General features: G+C 35.8%; 1 long non-coding RNA gene and 1 pseudogene across 1 annotated transcript; one reads left to right on the top strand and one right to left on the bottom strand.

The window, feature by feature from the left end:
- Positions 1-368: 368 nt before the first annotated feature.
- LOC145271033 (uncharacterized) lies at positions 369-11,599 on the bottom strand. Its single transcript, XR_013865664.1, has 2 exons — positions 11,338-11,599; positions 369-1,707 (listed from the first exon to the last, which is right to left on the bottom strand). It is a non-coding gene; the product is annotated as an uncharacterized LOC145271033 (long non-coding RNA).
- LOC145271968 (U2 spliceosomal RNA) lies at positions 7,232-7,357 on the top strand (annotated as a pseudogene).
- Positions 11,600-15,751: the final 4,152 nt, after the last annotated feature.

Below are 15,751 nucleotides of genomic sequence, written 5' to 3'. Positions count from 1 at the left end.
CGATGTCTTCCCTACAAACAGCGCGTGGAATTCCCAAACTGGTAACCCATCTGATACTGACCAGCCTCAAGGTTGCTTAACTCATTTGGTGTGTCAACGTGATTATGTTACATTCATCTCTAGTTCATATATATCTAATCCAATGCTAAAAACAAATGACTTCTTATTTTACAAATGTTTTTTTTATCTTTTTTGTGTGATTTGTGTTATGTCTTTCGGCGGTCAGAGCCCTCCAAGGTCACTGCGGCAAGCGGCCTCCAGTTGGGACAGTATAGGTGGCATCGAATCAATAGACCGCTGCACCGTTTCGCTGTCCCTCTGTACACAGACAAGCATGTGGCGTAAGCTATTGGATTCACTGCGTCTCATAGCGGTATAACCAGGGATCTGAGGTTCGTCTGGTACAGACTTCAGCCAGGTATCCAGCGCCGACTTGAACGATTCTGTTTTGCAGTTCGTGATCTCTTATGTGAGTTTATTTATAAGAGTTATTCTTATAAGACTTCAGCCAGGTATTCTTATAAGGTATTCTTAGCCAGGTATTCTTATAAGGTATTCTTATAAGGTATTCTTAGCGAGGTATTCTTATAAGGTATTCTTAGCCAGGTATTCTTATAAGGTATTCTTATAAGACTTCAGCCAGGTATCCAGCGCTGACTTGAACGATTCTGTTTTGCAGTTCGTGATCTCTTGTGTGAGCTTTTGTATATATTTATAAGAGTTATTTCTTAGTGCAAGAAATGTGCATATATTTGAAAAATGTCTGTTTTTGATAACAGAATCTAAACTATTTTCACACCACAAATTCCACTTTGCAAGAGTTAAGGTCAGTGTATATATTTAACAAGTTGTGATTAAAATAGACAAATAGTTCACAAATTATATTGAAATTGTTTCTTTTCTGTTTAATAATAGCAGTCAGCTTTCAACTTCAACATAAATATATTATAATCTCTCTTGCACTTGGTCAACTAGGTATATTTGAATCTTTTTGTACTTGTCAACTAGGTATATTTAAATCTCTCTTGCACTTGGTTAACTGGGTATATTTGTATCTCTCTTGCACTTGGTCCACTAAGTATATTTGAATCTCTCTTGCACTTGGTCCATTAGGTATATTTGAATCTCTCTTGCACTTGGTCCATTAGGTATATTTGAATCTCTCTTGCACTTGGTTAACTGGGTACATTTGAATCTCTCTGGCACTTGATCAACTGGGTATATTTGAATATCTCTGACACTTGGTCAACTGGGTATATTTAAATCTCTCTTGCACTTGGTCAACTGGGTATATTTGAATCTCTCTTGCACTTGGTCCAATAGGTATATTTGAATCTCTCTTGCAGTAGGTCAACTGGGTATATTTGAATCTCTCTTGCACTTGGTCCAACAGGTGTATTTTAATCTCTCTGACACTTAGTCAGCTGTGTATATTTGAATCTTTCTTGCACTTGGTCAACATCTGTCCAGGTTTTTCTCGAGTGTTAGTTCTAACATGTTGTGTTGAAATATGTCCACAAGAACATTGTATTTTATCTTGCTCTTTATCTATGCCTAAACCTGACCATAGCTTCTTTCTTTTCTGAACACTTATAGAACTCTCTTCTGTTTGCTTGCTTTTCAACTGATTACAATACGGTCGTCTTCAAGTCCAACATGAACAAGTTCTTGATGAGCCGTCACCTTAATTAATCCAATTCACCATATCTGAAAATTAAAAAAAAATAGAATTATTTTTTTAATATTTCAATATTATTGGATTGAACTCCAAATTTACAAATTAAATTAACTCGAGAAAGACAAAAGCTAAATAGGGGATTATGTTGAAAGTTAAGCAACAAGTTCAGCTTCATAGCTTAGTGGGGGATGCAAACTTTCTTCCATAGAAAAGACATTACAAGCCTGTCTCTGCTTTATCGTTATTTTCATGGCAAGTACTCGTCTTAGCTCCAATCTCTGCCGCCATCGCCAAACATTCACGAAAAACACTCGTCTAGCTTAAAGTACTGCCAATAATTCCCGCCACTCTTTATCTGTACCTCATTCTAAAAGCTAAACTCTATGGGAAAGCGGGTGCGCAAATATAAACATTCATATAATTTTTATTATGTTTGTGTAGATTTATTTATATAATTTTCATTATGTTTGTGTAGATTTATTTATATAATTTTCATTATATTTTGTGTGAATTTTATATTATATAATTTTCATTGTTTGTGTAGATTTATTTATATAATTTTCATTATGTTTGTGTATATTTATTTAGATAATTTTCATTGTTTGTGTAGATTTATTTATATAATTTGAATTATGTTTGTGTAGATTTATTTATATAATTTTTATTATGTTTGTGTAGATTTATTTATATAATATCATTATGTTTGTGTAGATTTATTTATATAATTTTCATTGTTTGCTTACATTTATTTATATAATTTTTATTATGTTTGTGTAGATTTATTTATAATTTTTATTATGTTTGTGTAGATTTATTTATATCATTTCCATTATGTTTGTGTAGATTTATTTATATAATTTTCATTATGTTTGTGTAGATTGATTTATATAATTTTTATTATGTTTGTGTAGATTTATTTATATCATTTTTATTATGTTTGTGTAGATTTATTTATATAATTTTCATTATGTTTGTGTAGATTTATTTATATAATTTTCATTATGTTTGTGTAGATTTATTTATATAATTTTCATTATGTTTGTGTAGATTTATTTATATAATTTTTATTATGTTTGTGTAGATTTATTTATATAATTTTTATTATGCCTGTGTAAATTTATTTATATAATTTTATTATGTCTGTGTAAATTTATGTATATAATTTTCATTATGTTTGTTTAGATTTATTTATATAATTTTCATTATGTTTGTGTAGATTTATTTATATAATTTTATTATGTCTGTGTAAATTTATGTATATAATTTTTATTATGTTTGTTTAGATTTATTTATATAATTTTCAGTATGTTTGTGTAAATCTATTTATATAATTTTCATTGTTTGTGTAGATTTATTCATATAATTTTCATTGTTTGTGTAGATTTATTCATATAATATTTATTATGTTTGTGTAGATTTATTTATATAATTTTCATTAGGTTTGTGTAGATTGATTTATATAATTTTCATTATGTTTGTGTAGATTTATTTATATAATTTTCATTATGTTTGTGTAGATTTATTTATATAATTTTCATTGTGTAAATTTATTCATATAATTTTCATTATGTTTGTGTAGATTTATTTATTTAATTTTCATTATGTTTGTGTAGATTTATTTATTTAATTTTCATTGTTTGTGTAGATTTATTTATATAATTTTCATTATGTTTGTGTATATTTATTTATAATTTTCATTATGTTTGTGTAGATTTATATAATTTTCATTATGTTTGTGTAGATTTATTTATATAATTTTCATTATGTTTGTGTAGATTTATTTTTATAATTTTCATTATGTTGGTCATGTTTTAAAGCGAAGTATAGATAGAGTTCAAAAAAGACTTTGTAGCCTTGTGTGATGTGCCCTTCCCTGCAACCTCTATCTCACAGAAGAGATGTTGCAAGTTCATCTCTGCTTTATCGTTATTTTCATGACCAGTGCTCGAATGAGCTTTAATCTATGCTTCCCCTTCGCCAAACTTTCACAAAAAACACTCGTCTAGCTGAAAACACTATCAATAATTTCCCCCACTCTTTATCTGTGCCTAAACTTAAACGTAGATTCCATTAAAAAGGGTTCATTTTTAGAACTGCACGCCTGTGGAACATTCTTCCGTTCTCCTGTTTTCCAGCTGACTACAATCTGATTGTCCTCAAGTCCAACGTAAACAAGTTCTTGATGAGCCATTCGACTTAAGTTAACAAATTTACCGAATTTCCATTACTAACAATTACTATATTGTTCAATTGACTACTGTATACTCTTAACCCTTATCTTCGAGTGGTCTCTGGGCCTTGATAAGTGGTGATGCCTATGTAAAAAAAAATTTTTTAAATTACGGCGAAATTAGTATAAATTAACAAAAACCTTAACGATATAGAATCATTTCTCTTAGAAAAATGCCCGGATATTGTAGGGTTAAGTGAAACTAACTTGCACTCCTCTGACCACTTTCACATGTCTGGTTATCTTCTACTTTTTCGTAAGGACTCTGACTGACACATGTACGGATTTGACTTCTATAGTCGTAACACCCTCCACATGGGAATCGAAATTAGAATCCGACCACCAGATCTTTATGTGCTTTAGACTAACTTTACAAGATAGCGTTAGCTACGTATATTTTCTTTGCCGTTCTCCCTCGACCCACGATCCAATCAATTTTTGTTTGGAGTTTAGAAATGCTACGGGGAGATAACTCCGTGTAAAGCGCTAACACTCCCTCCCCATCTTTAATACTAGCTTTGGTACTGATGCAGAGAGTGATCCGGACGTAACTCAGCACACGACTGGCTTGCCCCTGGAACATGACGTCAACAGTCGAGCGTCGCCGAGGAAATTAAGCTGAGCCTTGGCGATGAAAGCATAACAAGAAAAGAAAAACCTTAAATTTTAAGTTTTATTATTTATTGTAAAGGAAAATGTTATAACAATGTGTTTTTTTTATACAAGAAAAGGTTCAAAAGTAAGTAAATTAAATTCAAGGAATTTTGTGTTCGTTAGGTTTTTGTTTATGTATTTTTTTTTCAATAAAATGGAATTTTATTTTGTGTTTTTTTTTTGTTTTTTATCAATTTTTGGGGGAAGAAAAAACCTTGAAAATAGGAAAATAAATTATATTTTCTTTGCCGTTCTCCCTCGACCCAAGACTGTATTCTATTCAATCATGTCTATGACGACATAGACGTAGAACTCTCCCTAGACACTAGTGCCAAGATACAAGTATTTAGAGGTTTTAATGTCTACCACACATATACACACACGCATGCATATGAACAAAATTAAGACAATCAAATAGCAAATATTGGTTCTTATAGATCAATCGCCATGACCGGCAATATTAGTGCCCCCCCCCTCTCGCTGAACCAACAGATATAATTAATGTCTTATTTTTTAATTTCTAATAAAATAACATGTAACAGAATTGATCTCCCATAGCAAAATAAACTAAAAAATTTACAATGACTCGCGAAATGTGTTTAGAAGTCCGTGAAAGTGTCTCCTTGCCTCTGATTAAAATCTTTAAACTGTTGAATAGAAAGTGAAGGCGAAACGGTAAACAGCTGTTGCGATAATGCAAAATAACTTGCAGTGGTTTAATAAGAAATCGAGGCTTGAAATCTGGTAATGCTTTTTAATTGTCTCCCCCTGAGGACAGAGTTAGAGGATCGGTTTTAATGTGGGCATTCGCACCTTACCCTTACAGGGGTTATCCATTGGCATGGTTTCTCTAACTGCACAGACACAGCCGGTAGCATAGCACATAACCTTTCTATATCCCATTCCTTGATACAAACAAGACACTCGTGACCCGTATCCCAGATTGTTAGGATTGTAAGGCCTCACTTTTTGACATATGAAAGGCCTTCGATAAGGTTTGCATAAAGGCCTACTACACAAGATTTCCAGCTACAGTATAACTGGGAATGTTTTCTCGATCATTAAATCATTTCTCTCTGATAGGCTCATAAGAGTAGTGGTTGATGGGCAGAAATCAGAGGCCCACAGTATTAATGCTGGAGTCCCTCAGGGGTCCATACTGGGCCCAACTCTCTTCCTGATCTACATCAATGATCTCCCAAAGCACATACTAAAATCATTTGTTGACATCTATGCTGATGACACGACTATCTATGGCAACACATCAAAGGCCGTAAATGATGATGTTCTCTCTGATTCTCTCTCCTCTGATCTTGAGCGCGTGGTACAGTGAGGAATGCATCTAAGACCAAGCTCCTATCTCTACATCATAAACGCTCTGATCTCCATCTGGCATCAATTGAAATGGATGGCTCTTGTCTAGGGGAGGCCCCATGTTTTGATAAGCTTCTGGGTTTGACCTTTACTCCTGATCTGAAATGGAACACATACATCAAGTCTGTGGCCAAGGTCGCTGGGAAAATGGTGGGATCCTTCTACCGGTCCAGAAGATATCTCACTAATGATGCAATTATCTATCTATACAAGAATCAAGTACGTCCAAGGATGGAATACTGCTGCCACATCTGAGTGGCAGCTGCTAAAAACAGCCTATCCTGCCTTGACAGAGTACAAAATAGACTTCGTGGCTTGGTGGGGGATGCCCTTTTCTCTACCCTGCAACTTCTTTCCCACAGAAGAGACATAGCGAGTCTGTCTTTGTTCTATCGTTATTTCCATGGCAAGTGCTCGTCTGAGCTCCATTCCCTGGTCCCCCCTCGCCAATCTTTCACGAAAAACACCCGTCTAGCTGAATCCACTGTCAAAAGTTTCCCCCCACTCTTTATCTGTGCCTAAATCAAAACACGGATTCCATGAACAAAGCTTCTTTCTTAGAACTACACCCCTGTAAGAGTAGGAGTATACTCCCTACACAGTACTCCTGATGCCTATGTCCCTGATAGTAGCTCCTACAACAAAGTGGCAATATGCCTTGATTGGGGTGGAAATGTAATTAAAAAACATGTTTTTTTAAATAACATCGTCTGGGTGAGGCCCCGTGTTTTGACAACCTTCTGGGTTTGACCTTTACTCCTGATCTGAAATGGGACACGTACATCAAATCTGTTGCCAAGGTCGCTAGAAAGATGGTGGGATCCTTCTACCGCTCCAGAAGATATCTCACTACTGATGCAATTCTCTATCTATATAAAAGTCAAGTACGTCCAAGGATGGAATACTGTTGCCATATCTGGGCAGGAGCTGCTAAAAACAGCCTATCCTGCCTTGACAGAGTACAAAATAGACTTTTTAAAAATTTTTGCATCTTTTATTTACTACTGAAAAGCATAACTTTAGTAAAGGTATTTTTTGTTTAAACAAAATAATACATTTCCACTAAGATTTAAATAAAAAATAATTAGTTCATTATATTCCGCGATCATTATTTGATAAATACTGAAAATTTCATTAAAATTTGTTAATTTCCTGATTTTTGGTGATTTTTAGTCGCGTGCAAGCAACTATAAGTCACTCTATCGGTCGGTCTTTTTTTTCCTACACTTTTGTGCTTGGCCTTTTTGGTTAAGATCAAAGGTCTATAGTTAATAGATGCTGTTCTTAGCTTTTTAAGCTTTTCTTGGCCTTGGGGCTAGGATCAAAGTGTAGTATCTGTTCTTACTACATCCTGTACTTATTGTGATATAAAGTGGGGGATCAATTTTCTGTATTAATTTTTTGTAAAATGATCACCCACTTTACAACCAGTCAGTCTCAAAGCCATTCAAGTCATTCTCCAGATCATTCAAGTTGTTTTTGAAAGATTTAAGTTATATTTTAAGTATTCAAGTCATTATTAAGGTCATTCAATACATCCTCAAGTTCATTAAAGTCATTCTAAGTCATTTACTTTTTATTTTTTTAAGTCATTTAAGCCCATTTTTCGGTCATTTTAGTTTATCTTTAAGAATTTCATGTCAATCCTACATTCACTCATTACGCGAGAGCATGCGACTAATGGCTATCGGCCTTGTTTAAGTAGAGTAGCGTTGTTGTCAGATGATAAAAATATTTTAAGCAAAATAAAAAACAAAAAAAGCCAAATTGATAATTGTAGCCAAATTTTCACGAACGAAATTAGAATCAGACAACCAGACCTTTATGTGCTTTAGACTAACTTTACAACATAGCGTTAGCTACTTATATTTTCTTTGCTGTTCTCCCTCGACCCACGACTGTATTCTATTCAATCAATTTTTGTTTGGTGTTTAGAAATGCTATGGGGTGGATAACTCCATGTAAAGCATTATTAAGTACTTACGTGCTCCTTTGAAATTAGTTTAAATTAACAAAAAAGATAATGGACGATTTAGAAGCATATGCCATGTTTGGGGTGAAAATGTAATTAAAAAATTTTTTTTTTAATAACAACAAGTATAGCATTAATATATAAACATTTATATAGGTGCATTGGGCTTTTTGTAGATTGGCTATGTTTTACACCGATGCATTTCAGGTGAAAACATTATTAAGTACTTGTTTAAGTAGAGGGAGGGGTGAAAATGTTTATACATTTTGAGCATCAGCATTCATTTTGCCCGTACCTAGAGGTTGCCGTCTAAAAAGCAGTAGTGAACAAGGGAGATAACTCTTGTTAAACAATATACAACGATTTTTCTTAATATTTATTTATTCGTTGTATCTAAGTGGTATCTTCAGTGCTTCTTTAGAGGTCCTGGATATGACCTTAAACTATATCCGATGGTAAGGCCCCACCTTGCGGGCTTTGGGGAGTGTGGAGCCACCCCTTAATTGCCATTACTCCCAGGTCCACTCTGACCCGGAGTGGTAGTACCTGTTAGGGTCCCAACTATGGGTTAAATAGAAACCGACTTGAAAATATATATATATATTCTATTAAAAAGATTTTCTTCAACATCATCAACGCTCTGGTCCCCATCTGGCATCAATTGGGATGGATGGCTCTCATCTGGGAGAGGCACCATGTTTTGACAAGCTTCTGGGTTTGACCTTTACTTGTGATCTGAAATGGAACACGTACATCAAGTCTGTTGCCAAGGTCGCTGGAAAGATGGTGGGATCCTTCTACCGCTCCAGAAGATATCTCACTACTGATGCAATTCTCTATCTATATAAAAGCCAAGTACGTCCAAGGATGGAATACTGCTGCCATATCTGGGCAGGAGCTTCTAAAAACAGCCTATCCTGCCTTGACAGAGTACAAAATAGACTCTGTGGCTTAGTGGGGGATGCTCTCTTCTGTACCCTGCAACCTATCTCCCACAGAGGAGACATTGCGAGCCTATCCTTGTTTTATCGTTATTTCCATGGCAGGTGCTCGTCTGAGCTCCAATCTCTGGTCCCCTCTCGCCAATCTTTTATGAAAAACACCCGTCTAGCTGAATCGACTGTGAAAAATTTCCCCCCCACTCTTTATCTGTGCCTAAATCAAAACGTGGATTCCATGAACAAAGCTTCTTTCTTATTATAGCATGCCTATGGAACTCTGTTCCGTCTGCCTGCTTCCCACCTGACTATAACTTGGATGTGTTCAAGTCCAACGTTAACAAATTCCTAATGAACCGCCCCCTTAAGTAAATACTTCATCAAATCTCCACACTAACGTAATGTACTTGCAATAACACTTATCCCTGAGTGGCTTCCGGGCCTTGATAAGTGGTGACCACTGTGTAAAAAAAAGCACTCTATTTGGCATTTAAATAACCTGAAAAGGGTTGATACACGGTAAAACAAAAACCAACCAAGAATAGCTTTGTGGCCAGATGCTAGAAAATATTTTAAGCAAAATAAAAAAAAAAGAAAAAAAGCCAAATTGATAATTGTAGCCAAATTTTCACGAACGAAAAAGCCAGATTGAACATTAAAATTATTAAAAGAAATAATAAATAGCGTGTACGTAAATATATACACATTTATATATTTTTATTATACTTTTTGTCTTTCAGATTGATGCTTTAAACCAACGCATTTCAGGTGAAAACATTACGTATTTACACATCGAAAAATATTAAATACCAAATAAACATTTAATAAAAATATTAAAAACTGAAAAAACATTTTTGGTGATCCGTTGTCCAGCAATTTAACCAAATTAATTTTTTTTCTCACAAATCACAAGTTTTACTTAAATAAACAAATTTTAGTGCTAGAGCACTTACTGATCCGCGCTATTTTTTAAAATTGTATTTCCAAGTTTAATTAAAGTTTTATGATATGTTTTTTTTTATTAAATTGTAGAGTATAGAATAGTTACAAAACACCCTCCCCTCCCCATGTTAAGAACGGCTTTTTAAATAATAACGTTTATATTTCAGCACGGATCAATAAATGCACTAGTACCCACAGTTTTGACAAAAATCCTACTGCCAGACTGAATAATAACATTTTAGATTTTTTAAATCGTTTTCTTTTGTTAGAGCCAATATTTTTTTGATGCTAATGCAGAGAGTGATCTGCGCTATTTTTTTAAAATCGTATGTCCACGTTTAATTAAAGTTTTATATGTTTTTTTGGGGGGTACTCATGCACTTATTGATCCGTGCTGAAATAATAACGTTATTATTTAAAAAGCCAGTACTAGTGCAGAGAGTGATCCGGACGTAAATAATAACGTTACTATTTAAAAAGCCATTCTGTCGATATTTCCTACCGACGAGTGGGTGGGGGGGGGGAAGAAAAGACGTTTAGCTTGCAACGAAAAATTACCTCGTTGCTTACAAGCAAACGTATTCTTGTAAATATAACGCGCTGTTAACAGTTGTCGTACCGGTCTGATAGATCTCTAACAACGAAAAGAACAAACTATAACAACAACAAGCCTACAAAGGTGACTCTTTTTATAGTCTCAATCTCTCGTTCAGCGAGATTGAAACGAGACTGGAATGTCTATTTAAGCTATAAGGAATAGACATCCTATTTTCTTCATTAACAAACACCAGGCCGGGCCGTTCACAGCCATGAGTGTCTTTCCCTTCCCACCGAGCCACCCTCGGTAAGTCAATCAATTTAATTATCACAATTCTTAACATGGGGAGGGAAGGGTGTTTTGTACCTATTCTGTACTTTAACCTTACAATTGAATAAAAAACATATCATAAAACTTTAATTATACTTGGAAATACGATTTAAAAAATAGCGCGGATCACTCTCTACAATAGCACCAAAAAGCCGTTCTTAACATGGGGAGGAGAGGGTGTTTTGAACATATTCTGTACAATTGAATAATAATAAAAAAACATATAAAACTTTAATTAAACGTGGAAATACGATTTAAAAAATAGCGCGGATCACTTTCTACACTAGCACCAAAAAGCCGTTCTTAACATGGGGAGGAGAGGGTGTTTTGTACATATTCTGTACAATTGAATGATAAAAAAAAAAACATATAAAACTTTAATTAAACGTGGAAATACGATTTAAAAAATAGCGCGGATCAGTAAGTGCATTAGCATCGTTTTTTTTTTTTTTTAATTCAATTGTAAGGTTAAAGTACAGAATAGGTACAAAATACCCTCCCCTCCCCATGTTAAGAATGGCGTTTTTAAATAATAACGTTACTATTTAAGCACTGATCACTCTCTGTATGAGTACCATTGTTTTTTATTGGATTGTAATAAAAATAAAATTATTTTAATGCTGAAGATTATTTTAGAAAAGTAAAAAAACAAAAAAACAAAAACAAAACAAACAAACTTACCTTTCAATCAAGGAATTTTTAAAAAATCGGGATGAATTCTTTTTTTCTTTTGTGTTCAAAACAGAAAATTTTGTTTTGTTTTTTAAGATTTCTTTAGTAAATTGATACAATTTTTGTTTTGTGTGTCCAATTCATTGGGAAATAAAATATATGAAAATATAAAAGAATCAAAATTAAAAGATGAAAAATACGATTTAAACGTGAAATTATTTCAAGAGAAAATCAACTGCTAATGAACAATGAATTTAGGTCATCGTAACACGGTGTACTCGTTATTTTGTTCCTCGTGTAAAAATATCCGTTCATTAGTTAGGTTAGAAAATCCGTAGATAGAAGTCCCAAAAATACAGTAAAATATTTAACAAAAACACTATCAAAATATTTTATTTTGTAAGAATTGAAATTGATTTGATTTACCAGGGGTGGGTCGGAGGGAAGAAAAGACGGGTTTGTATTACTGTACACATAGATTCGAAAAAGTTGTCAAAAAACAAATATATAACAAATAAACTGTAGGGGAATAAATAAGAGCACCGGATTACCGGTGTAGGGTAAGGAGTGAGGTCCCTTGAGAAAAGCAAAGGAGAGTCCGTACACATGAGGCACGGACGCAAAAAGTTCTTCTCCTAAAAGACAATGTTGGACAGGCAGAGTACAACTCTAGAATACAGTCCTCACTCCTCCCGTAAACCCCACTATTGAAGTGAGTAATCTTTTTACCTTAATGTTCTGAATTGCAGTGTTGTCATGTTTTCATGTTTGTTAATAAATTCTTGTCGTTTATAATTGTTGTACGTTTAATAATTATTAAAGCTGGTCGGTAGTTTTGGGACTTGGAAGAACCTAAACCCGTACCAACAAAATGTTATTAAAGGAAAGATAAGTTACTTTTCTACCAAACTGGATATATTTTTTTGTGTTTTTATTCAATGTAACATGTTTATTCAGCTCGAAAAACATGCAGTGTTTACCGATGTATTGGAAAATTCAAAATGGCGCCCGACTGTCTCTTTAACACGGTAAGTTTGGGAAAAGATGTTATAAATTTTTTTTTTTTTTTTATTACATTTTCACCCCAAACAAGGCAAATTGCCACTTTGGTGTAGGGGGCTACTATCAGGGGAAACAACTACTGGGGTACTATGTAGGGATTTGGGCAGCAAGGTGTCGGTTCACGTTACACTTGAACTTCTGCACGTCAGTACTGTTGGGGAAGCAGGGACCGGGAATGGAATTCCAGAGTCTTGCGGTTCTGGGGAAGAAACTATTGGAGTAAAAAGATCTTTTACATCTAGGGATCTCTACAGTGTGGGGTTGGGATCTAGTAGCCTGTCGGGTTTGTCGAGGGTGCTCGCGTCGTGGGGGCACAAGTGATTGCAGTTCGTCAGAGCATTCACCACTAAAATACTTGTAGAAAAGGCAGAGGGATGCAACATTTCGTCGATGGGACAGAGGCTGAAGCTTAGATGCCAGTTCAGGGCCTATCAGGTTTGCAACTCTCTTTTGAACCTTGTCAAGGAGCGAGAGACTAGTAGCAGATGCACCAGCCCAGATGTGGCAGCAATACTCCATACATGGGCGAATGGTGGCCTTATAGAGGTACAGGATACTTTCGGGTGTTAGTAGTTTTCTAGCACGGTAGAGAGAGCCTACCTTTCTTGCAGCGGCTCTGGCAATGCCTTCAATGTAATTGTTCCAACTCATGTTTCCTGTGAACGTTAGGCCAAGAAGTTTGAAAGATGGATTCTCAGATAAAGAGTCGTTGGCCATTGCTATGGGTGGTAGAGAGGGTTTCTTGTAATTATTGAATGAAACTAGTTTAGTCTTGGCAGCATTGAACGCGACCAACCACTTTTGTCCCCATTCCACTACAGATTGGAGGTCTTCCTCTAGTGTTTCTGCCATTTCTTTAGAAATGTGTTCATTCGTCTTCCTGTCGTGTCTGCCATAGAGTGAAGTGTCATCAGCATATATACCCATCTCAGAGGCAATGTTGTCGGGGAGGTCATTTATGAATATCAGGAACAATAGAGGTCCAAGGATAGAACCCTGGGGCACTCCCGCATTTATATCATATTGTTTAGATGTGCGACCGTCGAGGACTACCTGGATTTTTCTCTTATCTAAGAAGGATTTAATTATGTTAAGTATTCTACCAGTGATACCGTATGATCTGATTTTACTGAGGAGACCCTCATGCCATACCCTGTCAAAAGCCTTAGATATATCTAGAGCTACCGCTCTGCCTTCCCCCGCTTTGTCCAGTGAATGGTATATACGTTCAGAGATCACAGTGAGGATGTCTGCTGTGGAACGGGCTTGTCTAAATCCATATTGTTTGTCAGTCAGTAGTTTAGCATCTGTAAGATGATGGACTAGAGCATGGTTAATTATGGTCTCAAATATTTTGCCAAAAAGTGGGAGGAGGCTAATGGGGCGATAATTTGATGGGTCTGTCCTTTCGCCAGAATTCTTGAATACTGGTACAACAGAAGCAGTTTTCCAACAGCCCGGAAAGCAAGCTTCATTAAGACATTTGTTGTAGAGTTTGGAGAGAACTGGAGCTACTTCGGCTGAGCACTTTTTTAATAGCACAGCTGGGATAAGATCGGGTCCACATGCTTTTGAGGTGTCAAGGTTTTTTATGATAGCATGCACCTGAGCAGGGCTGGTTTTCAGATCGTCTAGTGTGGCGTCTGTCCGCATAGGAAAGTCAGGTAGGGGGTGGTTGGAAGGGTCCAGTGTGGAGTTTGAGGCAAACCGACTGGCAAGCATGTTAGCCTTGTCGGTTGCTGAGGAGACAACCTCGTGATTGTTGGTTAGTGGGGGAATTGTTGATTGCCCATTATTTACTACACTATTGTAGATTTTCCAGAAGTCTCGAGTTCCTAGTTTTTGTGCTTCGATGCGCTTTTTAGTGGTTTCCGTAAATTCTCTCTTAGCTGTCGCTATTTCTTTCTTAACGTTATTTCTAGCTTCTATATACTTCAGTCTGTTTGAACTGGACTTATGTCGGTTAAACCTACGGTATGCATGCTGCTTTTGAGTAATGGCAGTTGCACAAGTCGACGTAAACCATTGGGGAGAGTGGGGCTTACTATAAAATTTCCGCATGGGAACATGCGCTTCGATTGCAGTTTTGAACCAGTCAGTGGTCTCGTTTGCACATTGTTCAGCAGAGAGAGAAAATATTTTTTCCATGGAGCATCTTTAATTAGTTCCCTGATGGCTTCCCAGTCAGCCTTATTATAATATCTCGTTGTTTTGAGCACTGGCTCTTCAGTTTTGGGTCTAGAGTTTAGGGCGATTTCAACCATTATCACTGCATGATCAGCGTTCCCGAGTGGGCTGTGGGCCTTCGTTATGCAGTCATCGGGAACTGTGGTCAAAAACAGATCTAGAAGTGATGCGTGTTGTTCTTCCTGGTCAGGGAAACGGGTTGGAAACGTAACAATTTGTGATAGGGAGTGAGATATAGCGAAGCTATGGGTTGTGCTGCCCGCTGCATCTGTGTGAGTAGAGAATCCAAGCCAGTTTTTGTGTTGGACATTAAAGTCACCAAACACATGTATTTGTGCGCTAGTGTCGAGGGACAGTGCCGTGTCTATGCTGTCAGATACTTTGTTTATTATGGAGCAGTCCTGAGTCGAGGGAGAGCGGTAGAGAAAATAATAGTAGCTAATACTGTGTTGCACGTTTAGTCTAAAGCACATAAAGGCTTGATCATCTGTTTCTAAGTTTGTTTCTCTAGTCAAGGGAAGGGTATTACGAATGTAAACTCCGAGTCCGTGCATATGTCTGTCAGAGTCCTTACGGCAGAGTGGGAGATATCCAGGCATGTTAAAGTGGTTAGAGGGAATGGAGGAGTGTAGGTTAGTCTCACTTAGTGCTAAGATATCCGGGGTATTTGTTAAGAGAAATGCTAATAAACTAGACAAATACTATTAAAAAAACAACCGAATATATGTCAACATATGTCACGGTAACATATATTGAGCGAATTTCTTACAGTATTTTGTCTAGTTTATTATTTATAATACCTTTTCCCAAACTTACCCTCTCTGAGAGAGAGTCGGGCGCCATTTTGAATTTTCCAATGCATCGGTAAACACTGCATGTTTTTCAAGCTGAATACACATGTTACACTGAATAAAAACACAAAAAATATATCCAGTTAGGTAGAAAAGTAACTTATCTTGCCTTTGATAACATTTACTTGTTATATATTTGTTTTTTGACAACTTTTTCGAATCTATGTGTACAGTAATACAAACCCGAAAAGACACTGAACTGCTGTTTTGCCATTACGGAGAAACTGGGTGTCTATTTCCTACTAAGTTAAATAGACATTCTAATCTCGTTGGAAATCACGTTGCAATTCTCGCCACTACGGGTTGGTGATTAGTTAAGGAGC

This window comes from Euprymna scolopes, chromosome 46 (genome assembly GCF_053919585.1).
Source record: "Euprymna scolopes isolate OS-2025 chromosome 46, ASM5391958v1, whole genome shotgun sequence".
Lineage (NCBI taxonomy): Eukaryota > Metazoa > Mollusca > Cephalopoda > Sepiida > Sepiolidae > Euprymna > Euprymna scolopes.
This window is presented reverse-complemented; position numbering and strand designations above follow the sequence as displayed.